This window comes from Panthera tigris, chromosome D3 (genome assembly GCF_018350195.1).
Source record: "Panthera tigris isolate Pti1 chromosome D3, P.tigris_Pti1_mat1.1, whole genome shotgun sequence".
In the NCBI taxonomy this organism is placed as follows: Eukaryota; Metazoa; Chordata; class Mammalia; order Carnivora; family Felidae; genus Panthera; species Panthera tigris.
This window is the reverse complement of record NC_056671.1, coordinates 80,417,616-80,442,921: the sequence shown is the minus strand read 5'-3', so window position 1 is coordinate 80,442,921 and position 25,306 is coordinate 80,417,616. Positions and strand designations below refer to the sequence as shown.

The following is a 25,306-nucleotide window of genomic DNA, read 5'->3' as shown; positions in this document are numbered from 1 at the left end:
TGATGGACTTATTTCATTTATCATTATGCTCTCTAGATCCATCCATGTTGTTGCAAATGGCAAGATTTCATTCTTTTTTTTATGGCTGAGTAATAGTCCATTGTGTGAAATTTTTTACACACACACCACATCTGCTTTATCCATTCATCCATCTATGGACACTCGGGCTGTTTTCCTAATTTGGCTATTGTAAATAACTCTGCACCGAACATAAGGGTGCATATATCTTCTCAAATTAGTGTTTTCATATTCTGTGGGCAAATAACTACCCATTGGTGGAATCATGGGATCATATGGTAATTCTCTTTTTTAAGTTTTTGAGGAACCTCCATACTGTTTTCCACAGTGGCTGCACCAGTTTGCATTCCCACCAGTAGTGCAGAAGGGTTCCTTTCTCTCCACATCCTTGCCAACACTTGTTTCTTGTGTTTTTGATGTTGGCCATTCTGACAGGTATGAGGGGATATCTCATTGTGGTTTTGACTTGCATTTCCTTGGTGAGTGATGTTGAGCATCAGGTGTCTGTTTGGCCATCTGTATGTCTTCCTTGAAAAAATGTCTGTTCATGTCTTCTGCCCATTTTTAAGTCGGATTGTTTGTTTTTTTTTTTTTTGTTTGGTTTTTTTTTTTTTTTTTTTTGGTGTTGAGTTGTATAAGTTCTTTACATATTTTGGATGCTAAGCCTTTATTAGGTATATCATTTGTGAATATTTTATCCCATTCTGTAGGTTGCCTTTTAGTTTTGTTGATTGTTTTCTTTGCTGTGTAGAAGCCTTTTATTTTGATGTAGTCCCAACTGGATTTAAAAAAAAAAACTTTAATCTCTCAGTATATTTCTTGCCTTTAAGCTTTGTCTTCTAGTGTCTTTTGTCACAAGAGTTTTAAAATCAAATTTATCACCACTTTTTCTCTCTTTTTTTACTATTGTGTCATTCCCCAACCTAAGATTATAAAAATAGTGACTGTATTTTGTTCTAAATATTTTAAAGTTAACTATAATTCTCTTGGAACCCATTTTGTGGATGAAGTGAGAGTTTGAGATCAATTTTTTTCCCCTGTGAATAACCAATTGTCCCGGAACCATCTATGAAATAGTTCAGTCCTTAACCACAGTTTTCTAATGCTACCTCTGTCTCATCCCAAATTCTGATACATGGAGGGGCTCTCTCTATTGAATTGGTTAAGTTATCTATATCTGCCCCAATCCTAATGTGCCTGAATTATAAGGCTTTAATTAATGTCTTAATATCAGGACAAGTGCCCACTTTATATGTTTTCAGTATTATCTTGGCTGTTCATTGACCTTAATTCTTCTGTGTGAATTTTTAAACCAGGTAAAAATGTTTATGAAAAAGATTTCTGGGATTTTATTATGAATTACATTAGATTTATATATTAACTTAAAAGGAAGGTATTGATGTTAAATTTCCAAATCTCTGAGCATGATACAAATCACTGTTTATTTAGCTCTTATGACTTCTAGTGAAGTTTAATAATTTGCTTTAGATTTATTCCTAGGTTTGTCATAGTTTATTGCTGTTGCTAATGGGATCTTTTAAAAACTACATTTTCTAGTTGATTGTTGCTGATAAGAATGTCATGAGTGTTTGTATGTTAACCTTGTCTCCGGGTGTTCGTGCCAGACTCTCTTATTACTTGTAATTGTTTGTAGTTTCTTTTGGATTCTCTATGTAGACAGTCTTATCATCTGCAAATAATGCTTCTTTTGTTTCTCCATTTCTAATCCTTATTTCTGTTACTCCTTTCCCTTGTTTTATTGCATCAGCTCTGTATCTCACACAATGATGAATGGGGGGAGAGGGTGATGGAAAAAGCATATTTGTCTAGTTCCTGACTTTAAAGGAGATGTGTTCCTAAAGTTTATTGTAGGTTCTTCATAGAAACTACTTCTTAGTTAAAACTTCCTTCTGTTCTTGGTTGGCTAGGTATTTTATTGCATTTTAAAATTGTGAATGGGTGGTAAATTTCATTAAATACTTTTTCTGCGTCTATTGGTATGATTATATAGTTTTTCCTTTTGTAATCTGTCAGCGTGCCGAATTACATTAGCTAATGTTAAATCTTCATTGAGCTTCTAGGATAAACCCTACCGGATCATCACAAATACACACATAGACTCACAGCACATATTAAGCATGTGATAAATATATGTGATACATGATATATATCAGATTGAAAACATATATTTTTAGAGAAATATTATATATTTATGCACACACTACACTCATGAATATGTTTGTTGATATTTTACTTTGGATTTTTGCTTTGATATTTTGAACTGAGATTGACTGATTGCGTTCCTGTTTTGTACTGTCAGTCTATTTCTAAAGTCCAGACTGAACTTTTATAAAAATACATCCAGGAGCTTTTGTTGTTTGTCTGTTTTTTTCTGTCAATTTTGGTAACATATTTTTCTAGGAGATTTTTTTATTTCATCTGTTTTTAGATTTATTGCTTTAAAGCAGAGAATAGAATTCTCATACTTAAAAAAATAATTGCTGTATTATAGTATGGGGTTTTTATGCCTAATAGCATTTATTTGTGCCTTCTTTTATTTCTCTTAGTCATGCTTGTTGTGTTTCTACCAATTTTATTAGTCTTTTTAAAGAATCAACCTTTGTTTTCTTCCTGCTCTATATTGTTTCTTGGTTTTTACTTTATTGATTTGTTGTCGTTATTATTGCCTTCCTACTGCCTTATCCATTTGTGGAAAAAAGAACTTTCTTCTATTGTCTTTATTTTATTGCTCCCTACCTTCTTAATTTTGAATTTTTCTTGTTTTTTGATATTGCACTTAATGCTAAGCATTCCTTCTACTAAAATCTAAGGTTTCAACTATTGTTGTGCAATTCTAAATGTTTTGTTACTTTCATTTCTATTTCATATTAATAACTCAGTAGTGTGTTTTTGAAATTTCAAATGTACTGGGGCTTGGTGGCTGTGGTTTTGTTATTGATTTCAAGTTTTATTGTATTTTGGTTGATGATTGTGGTCTGAATGTTAGCAGTTCTTTGAAATTTGTTGGGACTTGCTCTGTGGCTTAGAACTTGGTCAATTTTTGTAAACATTTCATGTGTATTCTTTATTGGGTGGAGTATTCTCTTTCCGTATACATTAGATGAAGTTTATGAGATGCATTTTATAAATCTGTATTTTTTTTCTCTTCTTTAGTTTGATCTATTTATTTCATGAGATGTGTGCTGAAATCTCTCACTATAATTTTGAATTGTTACATTCATATGATTAACTCAGTTCTTGCTATATATGCTTGACAGAGTACTGTTAGGTACACAGAAGGATTCCTGGTGAATGCATCCTTTTATCATTAGGCAGTGACCCTCTTTATCACCCCAAATGCTTTTGGCTTCGAAGTCTCTTTTAGCAGATTCGTTTATTCATTCAATTAAAAGAAATATTTATTGCATATTTATTATTTGTAGGGACACTTATATTTGAACACATTATTTTATGTGTATCCCTGCTGTGACATTATGTTTTAGGTTTCTGTCTTGTAAACAGCTGGAGTTTTACAAAATTCAGTCTGACGATTTCTGCCTTTTAAGGGATTCGTTTTAAGCCATTTACATTTATTTGATAAGTCATATATTTGGAGTTCACTAGGAATCCAAATGTCTTCTATACGCCATGCTTCTTCTTCACTTGTTTTTTCTTCCTGTTCTGTCTTCTGTTAGATGACTTGAGTCTTCCTGTTGGTTTTGCTTTCCCTTTCCTGTGCTCACTCCTTGCTCCCCATGTGGCATTAGGCCTCCCGGCCATGGCCACGCTCAAGGTCCAGCCTGGACCCCAAGTGCAGGAGGCTATGTTCCATGAGGACAGAGGACCTACTCAGGAACTATTTCCCCAAGAAGACTTCTGAGCTGGAAGCATTTTTAAAGGATCCAGCTCTGCATGAAGCTAACCTGAGCAATCTGAGGGCCCCATTGCATGTCCTGGTGCCTAATCCTGTCAAGGGGAAAGAGAAGGAAGAGCAGAAGAAACTGCAAGAGAAGGAAGATGAGGATTAAAAGATGAGGGGGCAAGCTGAGAGCCGAGGTTCTCCCAGGAGTCCAGCAAACGGCAAGAAAATCGTGACCCTCTTGCAGCACCTGCCGCCTGAGACCGAGGATGTCACTGGGCAGTCAGCCCGGCCCCCACCTGGCTGCAGCTGGAGATACCTCGGATTGAGGGCAGCGTCAGTTTTGGAGTGGCTGTCCGGCAGGAGGTGTGTGAGCTGAAGAGACCACCCTTCACGCCTAGTTGGAAGCCTCCCACGCTCCCTCCAGTCTCCAAGGATTCCTTGGAAGGGGGCAGGGTGGCCGAGTAGCCCCACGGGTGGGATTATCCACAGCTGGTGCAAGAGCTGGATGAGGCAGAGTGCTAGGACTTTGGCTGGTGGTCACGGAGATCCGCAGTGCTTGTGTGGTGCTGTATGACATCATCCCGAAGGACTTCAAGAAGCTCAAGAAACCCAGGGGAGAAACAAAGGCAATGGTGTATCGAGAGCCCTCCCTCTTGTTATGTGCTGAGCCCGGCAGATACATCCCCACCTCTAACTGGGGCTCCAGACTTTCCCTCCCTTCCTCCTTTTGGGGTTTCTTCCTCACTTTGGATCCCAGGTACAAGAAATACACATCTACCATTTTTAAAAAATGCTGTTTTCCTCTTGTAACATATGTGTTTTGTTCTGTTATTTTAGCTGTTACTCTTGAACCTTAAAAATTGTATTTGAGTCAACAAAGTCTAAAACTAAAGTTTATATGGGGGCGCCTGGGTGGCTCAGTCGGTTGAGCATCTGACTTTGGCTCAGGTCACGATCTCGCAGTTCACGAGTTCGAGCCCCGCACCGGGCTCTGTGCTGACAGCTCAGAGCCTGGAGTCCGCTTCGGATTCTGTGTCTCCCTCTCCTGCTTGTGCTCTGTTGCTCTGTCTCTCCAAAATAAATCAAAAGAACATTTAAAAAAAGTTTATCTGTATCTCTGTTTTCTTCTCAAATAACATAACAGACCCCTTAGAACACTTTAATGACGCTTTTATCTCTCGTATTCTGATATGACACTGTTGAATATTTTATCATCTATCATTTTGGTTTTTTGTTCCCAACTAGTTTTTTGTTTTGTTTTGTTTTGTTTTTTTACAAATCTACTTTTTAAAATATGTCAACACAGGGGCACCTGGGTGGCTCAGTCGTTTGAGTGTCCGACTTCGGCTCAGGCCACGATCTCACAGTTCGTGAGTTCGAGCCCCGCATCGGGCTCTGTGCTGACAGCTCAGAGCCTGGCCTGCTTCTGATTCTGTGTCTCCCTCTCTCTCTGCTCCTCCCCCACTCATGCTCTGTCTCTCTCTCAAAAATAAATAAACATTAAAAAAAATTTAAAATATGTCAACTCATGTACCATTTTATTTATACTGTGGTTAAGAGTATGAAAACCAGAAGCAAACTGCTCTAATTTGAATTTCAATTTTATGGTAAATCGCTTAGAATTGGTGCCTGGTATGCAGTAAAGTACAGAATTAACCCTCAGGAAGGAAATGTTCCTCATGTTGCTTTTTGGATTCTGTTCATCCTTTCTCAGTTCAGATTCCTTTTTACTGAAGTACATCCTTGGGTAGTTATTTCATGAAAGGTTTAGGAAGATTAAACAATCTCTCTCAGTCTGTCTGCCAGTATCTTTAATTTTTACCCTCAGTCTTGAATAATAACTTTCTAGGGATAGAATTCTATGTAGCTCTTTTCCCTCAGCATTTGAAATTATTGTTTCACTGCCTTCCAACACCTACCATTGATAAGGTGTAGTTACGCTAATCTGTCATTCGTTTACAGGTGTCTATTTTTTCCTCTCTAATGGCTTTACGGGGGGTGTTTTTGTTATTGTCGTTATTTTTCCTTTTGTTCTTGTCTGATTATCTGCAGTTTCAACACAGTCCTGTCTGGGATTCAATATGCTTCTTGAATCTAAGTGTTCCTAATACTCAGCAATTTGGAGAAATTCTCAATCATAATCTCTGAACGTTGTCTCTCTCCAGTTGTCTTTGTTATATCTTCCTTATCTCTCGGTTACATTTACGTTAGACCTTGGTATTCTCTTCTTCATGTCTCTTACCGGTGTTTTCTATTTCCCGCATTGCTATTTAACTGTGGTTGATTTTCTTCTCAATCTTCCCTTACCCTTTCCATTCCTGTCCTGAGGTAAAGAGCGTTAACATCTGGCATGCATCCTTCCACACATTTATTGAAGCTCATATAACCACACGGCACGTATACATCCATATAAATTAAACAACAGTGCTTTGTTTCTGTTTGCAAAAACTCCAGTCATACGTATGCATCACTTTACAGCCTGTCTTTCTTAGTAAATTAAGAATATCCCTCCAGATAAGTACACACACATTTAACCATTTAAAAAACATTTTTTATTGTTTATTTATTTTGAAGGAGAGCTAGAGAGACAGAGTGTGAGTGGGGGAGGGGCAGAGAGAGAGGGAGACGCAGAATCCCAAGAAGGTTCCAGGCTGTGAGCTGTCAGCACAGAGCCCCACGCGGGGCTTGAACTCACAGACCGCGAGACCATGACCTGAGCCGAGGTCAGAAGCCTAACCGACTGAGCCGCCCTGGCGCCCCTAAATTTAACTATTTTTTAAAAGTAGCTAAGTAGGGGCGCCTGGGCGGCTCAGTCGGTTAAGTGTCTGACTTCTGCTTTCGGCTCAGGTCATGACCTCGTGGTTTGTGAGTTCGGTCGGGCTCCACGCTGACAGCGTGGGGCCTGCTTGGGATTCTCTGTCCCTCTCTCTCTCTCCCTCTCTTTCTGCCCCTCCCCTGCTTGCGTGCTCTCTCTCTCTCAAAATAAATAAATGCACTTTAAATAAATAAGTAAATAAATAAGTAAATAAATAAGTAAATAAATAAATAAAAGCTAAGTAAATCCTGTGCTGTGGCCGGTGTACAGTTCATTCAGCTGTTCCACTATTGGTGAACCCGGAAGTTATTTTCGGTGTTGTGTCTCCACAAGCATCATAGACAACAACATCCCGGTACATATTTACCTATGTGCTATTTCCTTAGTTTCTACGGGAACAAATTCGACCCTACCCTGCTACCCCCCGGGCCCCTCCCGAAGGACATCACTTTCTATCGTTTGGCCTTTTCTTCTGGCGTGTGTACACGTCCACATCTAAATCGTGTCTATACCGTTTGGTGTTATCAACTTTCTTCGCGATGCCGTAACTTGATTCGCGCTCTCTTATGTAACTGTATCCGCTGCTCACCCTGCACTTTCTCCCAGTAGAATTGTGTTTGCAGTTGTGGGTTAAATCGGTTGTGAGGGTGTTCGCTACGTCGCCTGTGTAAATCACATTATCAGCTGAGCTGTTTATTTTCATCAAGTTAAAATCTGTGTTGTTGTTTGTTTTCATTTCCTTAGCAAGTGCTTCATACCTATTGCACATTTCCCCTAGCTCTTGCATACCCCACGAGTACATTTTTTCCACAAGGCTGATCACATCAGTAACCTGTTGGTTCCACTTATTTTCTTGGTGACATCCTTTCTGCCGACTTCCATTTTCCTTTTATCTGGACTTTTCTCTAGGCCTGCTCTACACCTGTCATGCTGGGATATGTCGTCTTATTCTAGTACTTGCCATTGTCCTTCTTCTGAGTTGAATCCGCTCTCGTGATTTACTCCATTGTTTGAGGTAACATAGCCTCCCTCCCCCGCCCAGCAAATTATGAGAATTAAAACCCAGTAGAGTAGTGGTAGCCTCCAGGACGTCTTTCTCTTGATCCACTGGCCCAGTCTGGATGGACTGCTCTCTATGCCCGGGGCCCAGTTGTCTGCTCCCTTCACCACATCATCCCTCTGCCTTAGTCTTATGTGGGATTGCATAAAATTCCCTCTCTTTTCCACTCACTCATTTTTGTGGTTCCCAGCCTGCATCGCCTATCAAAAATGGACCCACAAGAGATACAGCCGCACTTTGAATGTCTCAGAAGGTCTTTATTGTCTCATCTCACTTGATGGTTTTTCCGTCTTACACAAGGAACTCTAAGTCAAAAATACATCTTCTTCTGAAGTTTGAAGACATTGCTTCTTAGGTATGCTAACTCCCAGTGCTGTGGTCGGAAGGCTAAACCCGTTCTGACTCTTGATGCTTTGTACCTGATCTTTCTCTTCTTCCTCCCTACAACTTGTAGACTCTTGCCTTTGCCCCAGGATTCTAAATTTCACAATACTTGTCCTCTGTGTGAATCCGTTTTCATCTATTGTACTTAGCACTCAATGTGTTCTTTCAGTGTGCTGGGATTTTCTTCTACGAGCTCCAGCTTTCCTTTCCAGAGCTCCTATTATTTGGGTGTTGTACTTTCTAGACCAGTCCTCCAGTTTTCTCACATTTTATCTCCTGTTTTCTGTCTCTCTATTGTTTTGCTCTTCTTGGGGGCCGTTTCTTAAACTTCAATTTCCAACCTGTCTATTGGGTTTTCATTTCTGTTATGATTTTAAATTTCCTCTTTTCATCTATAAATAGTTGGGTGTTTTTTTTTTTTAAAGCATTGTGTTCTGTTTTCATGTGTGTAAGTAACATTCTCATAGCTTTCTGAGAGACATTTTTTTATCTCTTTTGAAATTTTCTTCTTCTTTCATGATCTCTATTTCCCCCCATTACCTTTTCCTCTTTTCTGATTTGAACTCTGTTTTTCATGTCGAGGCTCTCCTTGCGTGTCTGGTAATCCTTGGTTGTCTGCCTTTTTTCAAGACTGAAGAACTCATAAGCTTAGAAGCTCTGAGGTTGTGTGAGGGGCTCGCTAACTCTGAACATCACCATGGAATAATGTGTTTATGCCATTTGTTGGGGGAACTCCTATAGTCAGCCCCTACACATGAGGAGTCTCGGGGAGAGAACACTCCTCCAGACTCTCACATGGAAGGGAAGGATCTGCCTGTGAGAGCTGAGAGCTGTGGGGAGGAATAAGACTGGAGGGGTCAGCATCCAGAATGCAACTTTCTCTTTTGTTTGATGGATGATGTCTCCTGATCCAGGAATCTTCTCTCCAAAGACTAAACATCCAGTTGTACCCACTGGGATAGAGGCTGCTGCCCAGCAGGATGGAGTTGACGAGAGGACCTGGGATCTGGAAATATAATTCGTTCTTACAAATCTTTCTCTTCATTCTCCTTATTTTATCACCCTTTCTCTCTTTTTCCTCCTCCATTCCGGACGTAACTAACAGTATCTGTTCCTGGGCCTTTGGAGCAACTGCTGGTTGGCTCCTAACATTCTTTCTTCCTAGTTTAGAACTCAGCTTCCTTTGATCTGCTAGTTCTGTTCCTGCTCGTCCATCTCTTTTCCATCTTCCAGAATCTTGTTACTATTATCTCTTCACCTGTTCTCCTTGTCCTTGTGGGTTAAATGGTCGTTTTCTCTAGTTTCCCTAGCAAGGAAATGTTAGTATCCCTAGCGAGTGAAACCATGGTGTGTTCGATTCTCCATTTTTACTTGGAAGTCCTTTGTTACATTTTGGTTGATTTCCCCAAATCTCTTCTTCCGTGTCACTAGATCTATGTTTGTGTTGTTCCACTGCCTAACTTTTCCATTGAGTTATTTTTAAGGGTTCTGTTTTGTTTTTCTTTTCACATCTGCCTATTGCCTTTATTTACTCCTATTGGTTCCTTATGGTTTTTAGTCTTTCTTATATTACTTCAATGATTTTAAGCAATCTTATTTTGTAGGCCATTTCAGATTTTAGTATTTTTCCAGTTCTTAGGATTTGAGTTGTTCAGAATTTCCCTTTATGACGGTTCCTCATGGCAGTTTATTTCCCCGTGCGTGCGTTTGTGTGTGCGTGTTCTTGCAGGCTCATCTCACAGATTTCTTTTCTATGGGAACCTTGTGAGTCCTGAGGTGTGACAGTGTCCTGCATGGTGGCCACATATTTGTTTTTTCTGGAGATTAAGGAATTTCAACGGTCCTGGAATTTTGTTTACATTCATTTCTTGTCATGGGACTCCTACGCCTAGATGTATAGATAGTGTAAATTCTGATCCTTCCATTGAATGAGGGCCATGTTTAGGGTTTTTGTTTTGCAAGGTGTCCTGAACCGTGGATATAGGGCAATTTTCTGCCCTTCATTTTTGGCTCTGCGGGCAGAGTGCTTTTCATTTCTTTTTCACGGGTAAGGTGGCTTTTTAAGGCTTTCACATTTATGAAGGGGGCTCAATTCTGGCCCCCTGCCTCATACAGGACCAAGGCCATACCCCTTCATGGGCCTTAGAATCTTATCACTATTCCCAGATCTCTAGGGACATTTGTGTAAGTCTGAAACCCACTTTGGGCACTGTGGAGTCCAGTTTTGGTTAAAGCTCTGGTTTCGGTTTTTGTCTTCATTCCTATAGGCTGTGCTTTTTTCCCCTCCTTCCTTTGTCCCTAGCTTAGCTCTCGGATGTTTTCTTGAGAATTGCACATCTTAGTAGTGGGAAGGGACCCATAGCATCAGCCCCATGTTTGCTGTTTTCTGGAAATTAACACTCACTTCCACTATTGAGCTAAACCTAGAACATACTGAACAAAAGCTCAAGTTGAACGTAGAGGACCATGGATTGCCGGAGATGGAAGGGTTCTTAGAGACCATTTCATCTAGCCCTAGCATTTTATTTGAGGAAACGAAGGCTCAAAACTGATGAAACCGCTTGCCCACAGACACTTGGCCAGTTAGTGAAAAGGCTGGGGATAGAACTCAAAGGGTGGCCACTTTCTTTCTCACCACATCACAGGGAAGAGCACTGTCATCTAGCAGCTAGCACTTGTCTGGTTCCAGGACACCTCGATCTGATGACTGTGATTTAAATCACTGCAAGATTTTGGGAAAGCCACTTAGACCATTGTGTTTCTTTTATCTTGTTTTTACCTTCTGGAATAAAAAGTAGTAATGCTTGTCGGATCACTTACGTGGCTTATTCCCGTCCCGATTTTGATTGTTTTCTGCTTTTATTTTTCTCGAAGAAAAATGCCTGTTTCTCTCCTTTCTTCTTCTTTCCTTCTTTTGTAGCCCAGTTAAGGTTTTGTCTTCCAGAACCCTCCCCTGAAGTCTGAAGCCCAGGGAGGGTTTTTTCTCTTCTCCGACTCCTTTTAAAATTATCGTTTGAACATCACAGTTGGCACCATACTTATGAATATTTCTGACCCTGTTTAATGATTGAACATACATGTACTTTATTTCCTCAACTAAATTGTAATGGCTAGTTCGTAGAAATCATACTTACGCATCTTTACCATTTCTCGGAGTGGTTTTCTTGATTAATTCTTGAGGAAACAACTTAGAGGAAATATGGTCTCTGAGATAGAGCCTTCGCTTCGTGTCAGGAAGCCTGGATTTTGCCCCTTTTCTCAGCCTCAGCTCACTCGTAATAGAGTGGTCATGTAATTTATCAAACTGGGACACTTATGAGAGTAAAGGGGGCCCTATTAATAATTTTGCAGGGAAAACAGGTGTAAACCAGGACGCTCCCTGACAAGCTGGCACATATGGTCACCTTATGTCATAGATCACCTTGGGCTCTTTAGAAAAATTTGCACAGCTGCCACCAAGATACCGGTCTTCAAACAAAAAATTACCATCTCTTAAAAAAGTTCTCATCTACTAGCAGAACTTCCTAGGTAATAAAATTTTTAGTTTTCTCAGCTACTTTCATGGCTTTAAATGCTCGTCGTAACTGAAGTTAACATAAATTATGGGGTCTGAGAGTCAGGACTGCTAAGAGATGAATGCCTTTATTTTCCATATCAACCCACTCTCTGCCCTGAAAGGAAAGAACACTCCCGATTTCTAGAGTTGTGAGCCTTCTTTTCTTGGTGCTTCTTGAAACATAGGCATCTTACCTCTGCTACATGCAGTGATGGAGGGAAGTTCTGTGAGTGATTGCCGATCCACAAGAGGGGATACATCTTCAAATAATGGTGTATTTGGTGGCTTAGCCTAGTAAGATGAGTAGGTCCTTAAAAGATGCACTGTAAAAGCACTGTGGCTCACTAATCGGCTTGCTTCTACAGCTCCTGCCATAGTGCTGTGTACATAGTAGGTACTTGATAAACGTTTGTTAGCTTGAAATTCTGAGGAGCACTTGGAAGACCGTGGTAGCTCGTAAACTCCCTTACCAGTGCTAGTAACTTCATTTCTGCTTATGCTTGGGGAGTACCGGCGTGGTTGGGGCATGGTGTTGGAATGCTAAGAAAAACAGATACTATCTCTACCCTGCAGTATTTTATGATCGAGAGGCAGCTTCAGAGCATAAACAACTAAGGCTGGGAAAGTTCAGGAGAAAGAACAATCAATTTTGACCTGGGGGAGTTAAGTGGCATTTGAGCTAAGTTTAAGAACTAAGATTTTATTCTAGGACAGAGGTGGGAGAAGGTCGTTTCACACAGTGGGAACAGCATGAACAAAAACCCACTGGGTACAACTGCTTGGTACGTTTGGGGAATCAGAAGACACTCTACATGTTTGGAAGATAAACTTTCATAGGCGGTGGGATGTGAAAGACAACAATCTTTTAACGTCAACCTTGGGAACTCAGCTTATATTATGTAGACAATGGGAATCACAGTTTTGAATGAGTGCAGGGATATCAACCAACTCACGGGAAGAATGATAACCTGGCTGCAGGGAGACCAGTTGTGAAGAGGCTCTTGTGTCTAGCAGAGATATCAGGGCAAGGGGGGATAAAAAGAAGGAGCCAGATATGAGATACAGAACTGACAGTTTGTTGGATGTTGGGCTGAGGAGAAGGCAAGAGCCAAACGCAGCACCAAGGGACTGAGTAGGTGATGACACTGTGAAAAGACGCTGGAAAGGCAGAGAGGAGCAGAGTTGGACTGGTAGATATTTCTAGAGAGGTCTGTGAGGAGACTAAGTGAGGTAGTGCATGAAAAAACCTTGAACAGTGCTTTCCATAGAGTAGGGGTCTAATAAACGCTAAATTAAAAGAAGGAGGGGAGGAAGGAAAGAAAGGAAGGAGGGAACTTCTCCTGTCTCTCCGCACGGTACCACAACAAGGAACACATTTATTTAGGGTGTTAGGAGATCCACTGGGAATCATTCATTGGGGCTGTTCCTGTCAATACACTTGCTAATTACTTCACGTTAGTTGCACGTACAGGACATGAGGGAGCTCAGAAAAAAACCAAGACCAGAATTTGCTGGGGTCAGACAGAGGAGAGGTGAGCTTCAAGCCAACCTTGGCAGGAAGACAGAGAATTGGAGTGATGAACAGGCCCTCCGGAGACAGAGGGAGGCAAGAAGGCAGACGTGAACGCACCAGCCATATAGGGAGCGAGAAGGATGCTGGTTGACCTTGCAGGGAGTCTCCACGCGTGGAGAGATGTCATTGGGTGAGCTGTGGGGCAGTCCTCCCAAGGAGGATGTTGCTTACTTTCTGATGAGCCTATCCTCAAATTCTGTCAGGTGAACCCTGTCCTCCATGATAACCAGCCCTATTCCTCTTAAATTTGTCCTGTTTGGAATAATAACAAGCAACCAAGACGCCAAGTCACATTGACTTTTTCTGGAGAGCCATTTCAGGATAACTCGATAAATCCTTTTATTGGAAGTCCTGGCCAATACTTTGCCTCATGAAATGACTTTGGGTTTCTTTGCCTCAGTCTTCAATGACTGCGTAAACATTGTAGTCTCGTGATTACGTGGTGTTTAGAGGGCAGTGCGTCAAGTGCATTGCTAAAACTGTTCGCCTGCAGCGAGATCACATCTGCTTCAGGAAAACCAGAAAGCAGAAACACAGCTTATTTGGTAAACAGCCTCAATTAGAGCATCAGAGAGAGAGAAGGTGTAAAATCTGGCCGTGGGCGTGATGTCTCCTCTTAAATCAGAGAATCTTGAAGCTGGGGAAGTTCTGTGGAAGCCTTCCACGGCCACTTTATGCAGCTGGTGCCACTCATACCCCTCCTGAATGCTTCTATGGAAGGGGAGTTCTCAGAATGTGCCAACTTGTACAAAAAGGCAAACCACAGTTGAATGAAAACTTTCAAGTTAACCTCTCCTAACACTGGTTGCAAACTCATTGTGTTGGCCACAGTATAAAATGAATGCCACCCAGAGGTTACCTGGGAATATTTTTATTCGATCTACAGAATCCCAGTGTCGGTCAATGATGCATCTCTTTTCTGTATGGAGAAAATCTTCTTACATCATCTTCTCCTGTAATTTCTCTTCATCTTCATCACCATAGACTTATTTTGTCTTTTCCCCGGGGGTACCATGCCTTCTCTTGCTACGGGTTCCAAGAAGTGGCTGCACTCAGAGGTTTGATAATAAAAATGGGCCGGTCTCAAAAACAACGACAGTTCTCCGTAAATGTTGGATCACGTCAACGGACTTCGACATTTGGCTGCGCTGTTGTAGACATTCACATAAATCTTTACAAAGTGCCACTGCAACTTAGCATTTCTTCGTCCCTGTTTCCACTCTTTCCTCTTTATTTGAGGCCATTATCAACCCACGCTGACACGACTGCTTTGTAAATGGGTTTTAATCTCTGCCTCTGGGGGCCACTGCATAGTGTCCTAAAACCTCACTTTGATGATTACCCCGTCTCACTTAACAACCTTGATGGCAACATTTTAAAAATAATATATTGTCCTGACCACAAATGCAAGATATGGTTTATTTGCAGAAAAGTGGGAAAATAGGGAAAAGCAAAAAGAAGGGGAAAAAATCACTCATAATCCACCACCACCAAAAGAACCCTAGCCCATTATTAATAGGTTGATGCACATCCTAGAAGTGTTCCCCTGCCTCTGCCTGGCACTGAGGACCTTCCCAGCATGGTCCCAGCTGGACTTTACAGCCTTACCTCTCTGCTTGCTTTTGCTCTGGGGGCCCATACTGCCTTGCATAGGACTTTTCCTTTGTCCCCGTCAATGATTTTTTTTTCTGATTATGTAAATAATACATGTTGGTTGTAAATATTTTTTTTAAATACATAAAAGGAATAAAGTAAGACTTATCTTTCAAAACATCTCAACACCCTGAAATAAAAAAATATTGACGTTCTGCAGACCATCTCATGATCATCAGTTCACCTATGTGTACCTCAGCACACACACATGATTTCCTATAAATGAGATCATAGCATCCATGTGGTTTTTATGGTTGACATCTTTCATTTTCACTTACTTCTTTTCCTCCCACTGCCTTTCTTCCCTCCACCCCTCATCCCTCTCCCCCGGGTTGTCAGAGTCATCAACCTTGTGTATATCCAGCCACGATTTACTCCACACCTACGTAATTAGACCAAACAGTAGATAGATAGGTATATTCCCACATACATGTTGTGATTCTTGCCCTTGCTTTATAAAAATCAGATCATATCCAATGTCCTCTCTGCATCTTGCTTTTTCACTCGCTTCACAATGATACCTTGTTGAAATTCTTCCATTCTTTCTTTTTCATGAGTGCATACTACTCTTTGGTTGTCTGTAGCGGGACTTAGTGAATGATTCTTTTATGAACAACAAGGTAGCAAACATCCCTCTGCTCATATAGGCATGAGATGGCTTGATCAGTGGCAGTATTTGTAAATTTGGATAGGCATTCACAGATGGCTTTCTGAATGGCACAGCAATATCTATTTCCACCAGCAGTGTATCAAAGTACTTCTTTCTACATCCTTCGTGTGGCTATGACATCATCACCACCAAGGGGCAGTGCCTCTGTGTTTCAGGAGAGGATGGGGGACGGGGGGCGGCATCCCTTTGAAGTCTCAAACTGCAATACAAATATGGGCCCATAATAAAACCATCACAGTAACATATATGTGTGTATATTCTCATATATATATGTATATTCTTATGTGTATGTGTATTTTTGTATGTATATGTGTATATACATGTATGTGTGTGTATGCACATATATACATATACACATATATAAGAATTCATTAAGAGGAGATCATAGATCATAGTTTACTAGAGTTTGGTTCTAGGGAACTAATATTTATAGAAATGAACCCTATGTCCTGAAGTGTTATTTTATTTTTAGAATGATTTTTTTTTTTTTAACTTAGCATAGCAGCTCGAAATTTCCCTCTTGGCTTTAATTTGCTTCTTTGCAGTTTTTGTCAGAACTCAAACGGTAAAACACATCACACTCAACTTATGAACTTTGAGTCAACCTTGAAACCATGCAGATGGATGTATGTCAAGGGGAGAGCTGACAAAAGTTTCCATGAACATGGTTTATATTTTAAATGCTTTTAAAATAACTGTTGATGTGGCATTAGAAGCCAGTGGAAGGGCTGGATTTCACAGCCATCTCCTGAGCTGTGCAGGGATGTTTGTCTCCCTCCTTTCCTCCAAGATGGCAGCATGGCCCCATTCTCTCACTCCCACGGCCTGTCTGCCTCTAAGTCATGGACTGTGTGGTGCTTTCTGCTCTCATCCTGGCTGCAAGACCTGCCACCACTTCTCTTGTTCTTCTCCTTTGTCCCTTCTGCCCCTCTCCCTTCCATTTCTCCCATATTTCTCCGCTTTCCCACAGAGAGGCTTGGCCTTTGCAGAGTCGTTGCCAGCCATTGAGATTGCCTTTTTTGACCAGCAAGCCTGCCCTCCCGTATCATTTTGGATGCAGCCTCAAGGTCGCTGGCCCCTCTTAGCTGTTTTCGTCCCTAATTTTCCTCTTGATGGGCTCTCCACCTGACATAAATGCTTCTCCCAGCCCCCTTTAATTTTTTTTATATGACATCATTTGGGGACCTTGAATCTCTGTGGCCGGAGGCTTCCCTTTAGTTTGAGGTAGAAATAGATTTTATCTCCAGGAAACCTCTGACCAGCCTGTTCTGTGGAAGAATGTTGGCTGTTGGTACCCTACCAAGTAAAGAACCTTTGGATTATGATGGATGGTTAAAGCTGATGGAAGAGGAAAGGTAATCTAGAATGTCGTTCTATTACTCTCCCATGTGTTCCCAGTGTCAGGGAAAGTCATGAGTGGGATTCTGGTCTTAACTCCTTAATGCAGAATCTGCTTACAATTGTAGATTAGACAAAGCCTAAACATTATTTTGATATAGTGTGTGTGTGGTTTAATATGTACAACTTGTCTGAACACAGTCGCTTTGTGGTTTATCTTTTACCGAGAACTGCTTTTTTTTTCTTCCTTTTCTAAGAAAATGCAAGTTTTCTAAACTAAAGTCTTTCTTGTGAGTTCATCAGCGGTGAGGGATGTTGTGTGAGGACGTGTTGGTGATAATAAGATCAAACAATTGCCCAATTCAGGTGACTTTAACACGAATCATATTGACTAAAATAGTATTAAGCATGTGATGCTGGCATGTGACGTTTGAATATTTGCCAAGAAAAGCACTCAGGTCACTACGACTGGCTGCAAGAGTGAGAGATTTTCCTCGTTTACTGTTTTTGCATACGTTTTTGTTTGAGAATCTGAAACGAGCCTTTATAATTTGTGGAGGGAAAGTGACGTGTACAGTCAGCATGAATCTGTTTGCCTTTTCCCTGAAAGGCTTATAAGAACCTGGATCACTTAGTCCTCATCCAGAGCAATGTACGAGTTAGGGGACATGCACCTTAACAAATTTGAAATTTCTAGATGTTCTTTCTCTCTCACGCCCCCTGCCTACAATTTCTTTCCATACTTTTTCATCCTCGGTGTACAGGTGGCAAGGATGCTGTGAAGTGGCTTGGGATTCACACCTAAGATACCTGGGTCCCACTTGTGCCTTATGGCCACTTACTACTGTGAGAGTCACTCTAGCCTTGGTTTTGTTTTTTTATATATATAATTTTTTTCAATGTTTACTTTTGAAGGAGAGAGAGAGAGACAGAGTGTGAGCGGGGGAGGGGCAGAGAGAGAGGGAGACACAGAATCGGAAGCAAGTTCTGGGCTCTGAGCTGTCAGCCAGAGCCCGACGTGGGGCTTGAACCCCACCGACCGCGAGATCATGACCTGAGCCGAAGTCGGACGCTTAACCTACGGAGCCACCCAGGCGCCCCTCTGATCTTGGTTCTCTAATCTCTAAAATGGGACATCCTACCTCAGGTGGCTGTTGAAAAGCACCATAACTTCCTTCCTTTCCTTCTTTCTTTTGGAGAAACTCAGAATTTTCAAAATATTAAATGCAGTATTTTTAGGGTCATTTAGAAGTTGCTCCTAACAATAGAGAACAACAGGAAATGCCATATTCTATTATTGTATTTGTCACAATGATATCGCATAATCTGACCTCCATGGAGCAAGCCAGTGACATTTCTGATAAAACCTGATTGCATCCTAATAAAGCCTGTTCACGGAGCAGGACAGTCATAGATGGTAGGTCCCTGTCCTTCCCTGATTGAAGACCTTGGCCTTGGTGCCTCCGGAGAAGGGCCTTTGCGTAGTGTGGCTCTGCTGTGTTGGCGAACGTGTTGCTAGCCGTGTGTAGACAGAGATCGCAGCCAAGTTCGACAAATACCAAACGCTGTAATATGTTACATGCAGAAGAAAACGAACTGCAGGTCAGCAACGTATTACGGTCGAGCACCTGTTTCCCTACACATGTCTGAAAGACTAAAATGAGGCCAGACTCCCTAAAATAAAGTGTAGAAAGTCAGGGGCTTCCAAAACGGCAGAGCTCTGCCAAAGGGAATTAGCTAAGGATTAGCAGTGGCCACTTTAAGAGTAGAGATGGCTTCAAACTGGAAATAAAGGGCGCCACACAGAAATTCCTGTGGACTCAGAAAATCAGAGGATGGAGGCTTGAGTCCAGGGGAAACAAACGTAGCCACCCTGAAACGGCAAGTTTTCTGAAGGCTTTGGAGAAGGGTGAAGAAACAGAGGCCGTGGATGCCGAGTGGAGAGAACAGAGCAGCCTGGGAGGGAAGATTCGATGTTCAGGGGGACGTGGATTGCAGTAGAGAGAAGGGCAGGAGATTTGGAACTGAGTCAGAGGACAATTAGATCACGAGTGAGGCTCCGGCTTGTGGGTCACACGGACCGGCAGGAGGGGCCAGATGTTCACGGTCGGGCTGAGCGAGAAGCCATCGGATTTATTTAACGGAGTCCTGCAGGAGGGAATGGTAAGAAAAGAACATTCAAAACAAAACAAAATGAAAGAAAACCTACAGCCCTGTAGGAACAGCAGGCGGGTGCTGAACTGACAGGAAAGCAGGAAGCTCGTGGACAAGATAGGCTCCTTCTGAGACACGACCGAACTGAAATCAGAGAGGAGAGTCGCCTAGTCCGGCGTCTTTCATTACTTACAAGTTCAGCTTCTTTGTATTTCATTCACAAAAGTGCCAAATGTGCGTAAATGTACTTGCTCGTAGAATAGCGCTTAGAAACTCGCTGCTGATGGGAATGGTAAGAATTAGGGGAGTCGAACCGGATAACATGGGAACAGTATAACGTGGGAACGCCGTTGGGAGCTGTCGATGAGGGAATTAAACCCTCGGTGCAGGGGCGCCTGGGTGGCTCAGTGGGTTGAGCGCCCAGCTCTTGAATTCAGCTCGGGTCACGATCTCCCAGTTTGTGGGATCGAGCCCCCCCTGGGGCTCCACACTGACAGCACTGAGCCTGCCTGGGATTCTCTCTCTCCCTCTCTGTCTGCACACCCTCTCTCCTGCTCACACACACATACACACTCTCACTCTCAAAATAAGTAAATAAACTAAAACAAACAAACAAATAAACAGTGTTACCTTACATTCACTATTTTGTAAAAATCAAAGATTCAGCTCGCTGGGGATTGCCTCCTGGGCATTCTTTCTGAACCCTCCACCCCTGTCCTCCCTTCGAGGGACTAGTCCAGGCCCTCCCAGGGGTCCCCGGCCGTCCCTCACCTTCCAAAACCTCCCCCTCATCACCTCCGCGTGTGCTCAGGGCCCCCAGTCCTGCAAACAGTTGCCTTGAATCCAGCTGTTCCTTTGGACCGTTGCCATCTTCCTCCCAGGGTCTTAAGCTGCTTCAAAGCTGCATCGTCTCTGAGTGCTCTGCCCCACTGCCCTTCCCCTCCCACCCCCTCCAGCAGGGCCGTGTTTCTGTCGCCCTAACAAAACAGCCGTCTCCTAAGTGGGTTACGTAGCAATTTCTGACGACATCCAGAGCCGTGATGGTTTCCTTTGCTGCAGCAACTGGGAAGCGGGGGAAATGCCTCTCTTTGAACACTCGACCTTCTTGCGTCTGTTCCACCAGCCTGGTTCTTCCTTGGATCTCACTGCCAGCGCATCTCTGTCCAGGACACCAGGTTCTCTTTCTTCTCCCACCTGGCAGGTGCAGACGTTGCCCCAGTGTAAACTGGGTTTCTCCCCTCTGGGTTCTTTCTCTTCGAGATCTCGTGGACTCCCGCGAAACCTTTCAACTTGGATGCACTGTGTTCCAAAACCCCCACCTCCGGACCTGACAGGTCGCCCGTTTCCATCCCAAATTGCCAGCTCTCTGCTGGTCACAGCAACTTGGACAACCCACCGTCGTTGAGAACCCAGCTCTGCCTCTCCCTCCCCCAAACCAAGCCCGCCCTGTGGCATTGCTGGTCTCTGTTATGGGGACATCTCGCCCTGGTCCCCATCCCTCAAGTTTGGTTCCATTTGACTTTCCTTTCTATCTGTAGTCTCACTGATGCTCATTTCCTCTATCTCAAACTCTGTCCTTATGGTGTTCCTAGAGGTGAAACGGATGGCAGTCTACTCCATCCTGACTCGATCTGTGTAACCAGAAGAGTTCTAGATCAAGGGAATGTAAGTCTAACTCGAATCGTGAAAACAGAGAGTCATGGCCTCTCCGTCAACTCCCAGACTTGAGTCAGTTTACAGACCCAGAACCCTCGGCTGGGGGGAAGGAAGGCTAGGTCCCCTGCTACACTGCCAAAAATTTACATCGCTAATCTTTCCCCAGTCTTCCTCAAAGGGTTCGGCAGCCTTTTCCCAGAGTAACTGTGCACTGGGGAAAAGAAAACAATCAGACCTTCCTAGGATTTCTGGACACTGGCTCTGAACTGATAATTCCAAGAGACCCAAAGCATGTGTGGGCCACCCGTCAGAGGTCAGGTGATCCCTGCGGTTTTAGCTCTGTCGGATGGGTCCCTACAGCACTTTGTGCGGATGGAGGGGGCTGGCTGCGTGTGCTGGAGGGGCTTCCTGTGGGTTCGCCGTCCTCCCTGTCCTGGGCTCTGCCAAAGCGCCTCGGTGCCCAAATCTGGGAAAGAGGCAGTCTTTAGCCTGGTTGTTAAAACCCTCCACAAAGAATTCTTCCTTCGCTGCAGCCTCCATGGCTGCAAGTCCTCAACCCAAAACTCTGCCCTGCACCCGCCCCACCCCCATATACAGTCTCCCAAACGGGGCACACGTTGCTTCCTCTCGCTTTTGCCTTCACTCACTCTGTTCCCTGCGTCTGGCATTTCTTTCTGGCTCGCTTCTCCGGATTTGTGTGGTGCCTGTTTTTAGCACAAATATACCATGTTCCCTTGTAAAACTGTTTTCTCCATTTCAGTCTGTAACAGCCAGGGAAATGAGCAAGAAAGCGTGGATGGATTAATTCACCAGTCTCAGGGGAATAGAGGGGTCCTTCTAGGTGTGGGTCGTTACCAAACTTCATAAACAAAAGATCGCCTTGTTTATACCTCTTCTGCATAGTCAGCATTTCTGAAATCTGCTTCAGGTGAAAGTGAGTTGTTTGTGTTTGAAAAAAAAAATCATATGGGAAGCACAGAAATAAGAAATGTGCATTTTGTGTAATGCGTGAGTATATTCCACGACAGGTGGCCTCTCGACTTGCGCAAATAAAGCAGAATTGGTTGGCTGAAACCTACCAGCGGAGCAGAAGGGGTAGTGGCCAGGTGGCGGGACCAGGGGCAGATGGGAAATATTTACTTAGATCTTCAATTCGTCTTGTTAAGAGTCCCTGTAATCAAGCACCTTCCCTCAGATGTGAAGTACACGTCCAGTATCTTTGAGCAGTCTTTTGTTTGAAAGGGTAATGTCTGTGCCGCCTTCTCCTTTTTCCAAAGTCAGAGTTACGATGATCAGACAGTGAGCAGTGGAGTCCCTACACGCTTGAATACTCCACGTTTCATTTAAAAAGTTTCCGGGTCTCTCAGTCAAAATTAAAGCAGCCCGAAAGTCTTACAAAGTTTTATTTTTTTATTTTTGAGAGAGACACTGACCGCGTGAGCAGGGGAGGGTCAGAGAGAAAACGGGAGCGAGAGAATCCCCAGCAGGCTCTGCGGTGTCAGCACAGAGCCCAGTGCGGGGCTTGAACTCCCCGAACCGTGAGATCACGGCCTGCGCTGAAACCAAGAGTGGATGCTTAACCGACGGGGCCACCCCGGCCCCCAAAACAGCACAAAAGTTAAATTGAAAATGGGATAAATCTTGGGATTTTTTTCTTTCATACCAAATAAGGCAAGGTCACCCTGGGGGTCTGTGCAGGCTCTGCTGCCGAGGGAGAGCTTCCTCATGACTGGCCCACCCACCCGAGCACTGTAGACCCAGGCAGTCTGGAACCCTATGTGCTAGACCCCTCGGTGTCCCTCCTGGTCTTCAGGAAATCTTGTCATTCTCCATGCAGCGTTAGCCCTTAAACAGCTTTGGATTCTTCGCCGCCTGTGACGTATGCGACAGGGCTCTGTTGCTGGTTTTCGGCCCACTTGGCTGACTGCTGCACTTCTGTTTGCCTCTGCAAACATTTGTGAAGCATTTATGTGGCGCCTGCTGGTAACAGCCACGTGCAGCTGCGTGGATCTATATACAAAGAGGGACAGGACGTGCCCCTGCTCGTTAGGGGGCTCGGGGCTCACTCCACCGCCTCCCCACTCTTCTTCCTCCTCCTCTATCTGGAACTCTGAGCACTCAGAGTGCTCCCCAAAACCCTTCCCTTCTTCTGCTCTCCCCTGTGCACCCACCCCTTCCAAAAGGCTTTCTCTCTCTCTCTCTCTCTCTCTCACAGCTTCAACCATAAAACTATATTCCCACTTTTCTTTTCTCATCTGTAATACTACATTTTTTCTTGTTTTCCCCCCAAATCAGTGTGTCCCGGGCCAACCAGCTCCCCACAAGTGCTCTCTGCCTCTGTCAGGATTGGCACAGGGTTCCTTCTTTTCCCCAGCCCCCCCCCCCCAACCTGGAAACCATCGTAGGCCGTCCTCCCCTTTTTTTCTCTGGGTCCAGGGATCGGCGTTCAGGCTTCGTCCCACCGGCTCGTTGATCCCTGTTCACCACCCACACTGCATCCATTCCCGTCTGGTCCTGATGGCCACACGTTTGCCCCAGCCCTTCCAGTGACCTCTGTGTCTCCAAGCCAGCGTCCTCTTCTCGCAATCCCATCTCATGGACGCCCCTCTCCTGAAGGGGCAGAGATGACGCCTTACTCGTGTAGCTCTCTGTCTGACAGCCTCTGACCCGGCTCCTTGCACACGGTAGGCGCATAACCAGCGTTTATTGATCTGTTGCGGCCCACGCCTACCTGGATGTTGTCCACCTCCGCTTTCCTACTATCTTTACCTTGCAGCGCCTCCCGGCGGTAATCCCCGCAGTGACCGGCCCTACTGTTGTAGCCCTGGGGCGAGCGCAGCGTGGCAGAGAGCAGTGAAACAGACCGAAGAATTGAGCAATGAAATCCAAGAGGGAAGTTAGGGGTTTGGAATTATTTGACATGCGGGGAACCCAGATGGTGAGAGCTTATGGTAGGACACTGGGTAGGTGCTCTGCCTCTCTTGAGACAGTTGTATCCACAGCCTTAGTTTTTGCTCTTACTTATGCATGCCCTTTAATACTTAGTGCCTGCTGGTCTACGTCATTATTGCCCATGGCTCTTTTTTTTTTTTTTAATGTTTATTTAATTTTTGGGAGAGAGACAGAGAGTGAGCAAGGGAGGGGCAGAGAGAGAGAGAGAGAGAGAGAGACAAAGAACCCGAAACAGGCTCCAGGCTCTGAGCTGTCAGCACAGAGCCCGACACGGGGCTCGAACCCCACGAACTGAGATCATGCCCTGAGCCGAAGTCGGACGCTTAACCGACTGAGCCACCCAGGCGCCCCTGCCCATGGCTCTTATTTTGTGTTGCGTTCATGGAGCACAGACATAGTGCCAAGGCCACGCGGTGCTGGTGGGTGGCACAGCCCAGGACGCACAGGGTTGGGATGGCTCTGCCTGCCGACTGACCGAGCACATCCTGGAAGCAGAGATGTGGACACGGCCATGGAGGAGACCCAGATTCCTCCTCAAAGAGGTCAAGCTTTCCTAGGAGTCAGATGTGGAGACAGCAAGCTATAATAGAAGACGGAGAGCGTAAGGCACAGTAGGAAATGTACAGATTCAAAGTAAAGGAAGATCTCTAGCGAGAATTGGCAAACCCCAGTGGGTTACGGAGAAAGCTTGTGGCACCCTCTTTCCTAGAAATGCCGAAGTCGTAACAGACAAAGCGGCTGCAGTGGCCTGAACCCGTACTTCTCCGGAGGTTGGAGGGTAGGAAAGGAGGCCTCTGGCGCTCCATTCCCACAGCCCACTTATCTGGATTGTTCCGTTTGCTTTGCAGGGAGTTGGCTGCAGGCTGCTGCTTACTCAACCACAGAAGTGAAATTTGTTACTTGTGAGAAATAATAAAAGATCTTTCTTTTTCTAGACTTCCTCTAGTCAAACGGGTCTGTTTTTTCTTTCTAAATGGGGGAGCGTGTTTTGCTTTTTTTTTTCCTTTCGTGGCATTCAAATTACCTCTTGTATATACTCTGCCCAGTAGTGCAGAGGATATTTACAAGAGAAGCGAAGCCTCAAATCATAATGAATGCTCACCACGTTCCTTAAAGATGGTGTGTGGAGCATGTGCACAGACAGAAGAAGTTAGGCCGTTGAAGATCTGACTGGTACTCACCGGCATTAACAGTGGACATTTTTAGTATTGTCAGAATGTGTTTACGTATTTCTTTGGCTCAACAACCATTTACTGAGCACTTACTCTGTGCCCTACGCCCTGCTTGCAAGTTGCAGAAGAAATAAAATGTGTAAGACATGGTCCCTGCTTTCAAGGCACCTGCAGTCTGGTAGGGAAGAAAAAATGTGTGTGCAGATAGCCGTATGTAGGACAAAGAAAGGATTACTCTGGTTCAAAGGAAGGCCATTATAGAGAATCATGGTAAAATTATAATAATCAATTTGAAATACTACTTTTGCAAGCTTTGTCCTTTCAATCGTCTGTTAGCCTGGTTTTTCACTTAAAAAATGATCTCTGACTAGGTAATAATTCACATGGTTTATATACTGAAATAATTTAGCAAGGGATTTATTGACAAGTTTCACTGCCACCTC

The 25,306-nt window shown here is 43.7% G+C and overlaps 1 protein-coding gene and 1 pseudogene across 2 annotated transcripts in view; both read left to right on the top strand.

The window, feature by feature from the left end:
• BCL2 (BCL2 apoptosis regulator) overlaps positions 1 to 25,306 on the top strand; it is a 176,849-nt gene that overhangs the window by 78,588 nt on the left and 72,955 nt on the right. The window lies entirely within an intron of this gene.
• On the top strand, positions 3,200 to 4,766 carry LOC102956368 (annotated as a pseudogene).